Source organism: Dipodomys ordii, unplaced genomic scaffold (genome assembly GCF_000151885.1).
Source record: "Dipodomys ordii isolate 6190 unplaced genomic scaffold, Dord_2.0 Scaffold15, whole genome shotgun sequence".
In the NCBI taxonomy this organism is placed as follows: Eukaryota; Metazoa; Chordata; class Mammalia; order Rodentia; family Heteromyidae; genus Dipodomys; species Dipodomys ordii.
This window is the reverse complement of record NW_012267231.1, coordinates 825,265-828,356: the sequence shown is the minus strand read 5'-3', so window position 1 is coordinate 828,356 and position 3,092 is coordinate 825,265. Positions and strand designations below refer to the sequence as shown.

At 54.7% G+C, this 3,092-nt stretch overlaps 1 protein-coding gene across 1 annotated transcript in view; it reads left to right on the top strand.

Annotated features, from left to right (window-relative positions):
- The window catches only part of Adamtsl3 (ADAMTS-like 3), a 97,566-nt gene that overhangs the window by 2,705 nt on the left and 91,769 nt on the right, over nt 1-3,092 (top strand). The gene's annotated exons all lie outside the window — the stretch shown is intronic.

Here is a 3,092-nt window from a genome sequence, read left to right as displayed (position 1 = left end):
ACACAGTACCACCACCAAGCACACAGCACCTCCCAGCTCACCACCACCAAGTACACAGTACCACCACCAAGCACACAGCACCTCCCAGCTCACCACCACCAAGTACACAGTACCACCACCAAGCACACAGTACCTCCCAGCTAACCACCACCAAGCACACAGTACCTCCCAGCTCACCACCAGGCATGCAGACCCCTTTTTGACCCTGTACCACCTAATGGCTGATTTCTTCCTTCAGTTGGTAATGGTTGTGGTAGCTGGTATTATTAATATTATTATTGTAACATTCAATTTGCTCTCAGGTCCCGCGTCTGCTTCCTGCTGTCCAGAGCAGACACTGCGGCGGGGTCCCGCGGTGGGGTCCCGCGGCGGGGTCCCGCGGCGGGGTCCCGCGGTGAGGGTCTGTCCGGCACGGTTATCAGGGACTTGGGTGAACACACGAAGCCGTGAGCCCAAGGACGGAGGTGCTTTCCCCTCAGCGATCTAGCGCCCCTTCGCGCCCCCTCTGGCTGCTGTGTGTCCCTGTGGCTGGGCTAGGACCAGAGGGAAGAGAGGAGACCGGGCAGGAGACAGCCCTGCGGTCGCTCCCTCTTGGATCAGGAGAAGGCCTAGAATGAAGGGCCAGGCAGAGCCCACCCTCCAGCTCTGCCTGGCAGGGGTCACACCCCTGCGTGGCCCCAGCCCTTTCTTGCGTTAGTGCTCTTCTGGGCGCGGGCTTGCTGGCTCTCCCAGGGCCGTCTGGACAGCAGTCCTCCGGCTCCGTGGAGCTGTCAGGCCGTGCCGCTGTGCCTGGCTTTGTCCTTGAGACGGATCCCACTCACGTGTTTGCTTGCGCTGGCCTAGAACGTTGGATTGTTCTGAATTCTGCCTCCCAAGCATCACAGATGGGGGCCACGAGCTCCCGGCCGAAGCCTGGCCATCGAGAGGAGAGGAACTCGAGAACTCCTTCTGTTTCCGGAGGGGAAGATGCCTTCCTGGTCCGATCAGAAGCCACACGTGTGTGCCTGGTCACACGCCTGTTCTAACAATCTTGGAATCAAAATTTACTTCTTCGTTAGGAGAGGTGGAGTCAGAGACAGCAACCCTGTTCTAATGTACACAGAACAGACGGAATCGTGGGAACAAAAGCCAATTAGAACAGTATCTCAGAGAGCGCTCAGCTCCAGGCTGAAAACACCCGGTGATGTTTCCCAGCTTCTCACAGTGGATCTATCCAGGTATTGAGCAACAAAAAAAGAAAAATCAGTCTCAGCTGTGTGTATTTTAAATGTTGACCTAAATAATCTGGACTCAACCCCACCTCCAAGTCCAGATGAATGTGTTCAACTACTTACTGTGGGGTTTTGTTTTTAGTTTTTGAATTAAAAATGGTATTTTATACCACACAGTGGACAGGAGGGGCCTGGTTGTGGCCAGTGACATTTAGGGTGGAAAATAGAACAGAGCAGTGGTCTAATTAGCACTGTAAACAGTATGGCTCCACCAGCCCCCGCTGCTGCTGACAGGTCCGATGCGGTGCCAGGTACTTACCCTGCCCCTCCGCTGGACCGGTCACTGAAACTCTGCGCAGTGTCACCTCTGGTCGGAGGCTGTGCGGGGAGAGGAGGCTTGGCCCCAGGCCAGGGCCCACTGACTGGGGGACTCGAGGGAAAGTGATTGGGAAACTCCTCTGCGGCCAGTTAGTTTTTCAGTTCAGCTTCTCAGGCCCTTTCTTAATTTACTTGTTACTAGCTTTTTCCTTTTCCGGGGAAGGGCTGGCTGAGGCGCCCTGCCTCAAGGCTCCCGGAACCCCGGGCCACGCTAGCGCAGCGTCGGTGTGTCGCCGCGCCCTCCACGACCCTCGCGGTTCACAAGCTCTGTCCGCCTTGAGCCTTGCGGTGTGCTAGGAAATGTGGGTTCTTGTCTGCTTGCTTGTTTTTAATTGGGTATTTTTTTTTGGTAAATGATGCTCTGAAGTGCAGAGAAACAAAGCAAAAAGTAGGAGAAGGTGAAACGGATCACGGCCCCTCCCTCCGATGTGGGCTCGGCTCTCCTTTCTTACGTTCATTCGAGGTGTCCTGGGGCGTGAGCCAGTGTCGCATCTTCCTCTGCCATGTCTTTGAAACCAGCACCCACCGCCGTGGACGCTCACGAAGCAGCGAAGCGGCCCCAGGGTGTGCTCGCTCCCTGGCTTTATGGAGTTGGCCGTTTTGTTGAATTTGCTTCAGCTCTTGACCGGGGCTGGGGGAAGCTACAGCCTTCCGTCCCCCTGGGTCTCGTCCTGCTGTCCTCCCCGCCGCGCACCTGCCCTGCGGTCTCTGTGCGTGCGGGCAGCCTCTCTGTCCAAGATGGTGCGTTTGTTCCAGCGCCGGCAATCCAGGCTTCTCCAACCTTCAGGTAAATCTTCCCCTGTGATAATGCCATGTGCTGACTGGCTCCGGATTTTCTAGTATTTTAATGTAAATTTCTGATATATCTGGAATTAATTTTGCTGTGCTTTATGAAGTTTTGCGAGTTTTTTTTCTGATTAACCCAGTACTCGGGAGGCAGGAGGATTGCAAGTTCGAGGCCAGCCGTGGCTACATGGGAGACCTGAAATAAAACAAATCTCCTGTTACGGTGATCTGTGACCCCACACCATACCCTTACACTAGGGTCTATTTCCTGCACTCATCAACATTTTAATAGACATGGCCAGAATATTGTTTTGTATAAGTAATATGCACTAATAGTAAAAATATCGTAAGAAAAACTTAACAATTGTTGCTCTATCAGTATCATATTCTAATTGAAATGTTTCCTTCCTTTAGTATTTCTTTTTGTTCGGTGGTACTGGGGTTTGAACTCGGGGCTTTGTGCTTGCTTGGCGGGTACTCCTTTGTACCTCGCTTGACAGACACAAGTTGTCCCCTTTTTAATTGGCTGAGGAGGGATAAAAATCAAAGCCGGCAGGGGTCAGGCCTCTGGATTTCCACCGTGGGACCCCTGACCCCGCGCACCCGGGCCCCTGCAGACCGGCCTGGCGGTGTGTCCCGCGCACCCGGGCCCCTGCAGACCGGCCTGGCGGTGTGTCCCGCGCACCCGGGCCCCTGCAGACCGGCCTGGCGGTGTGT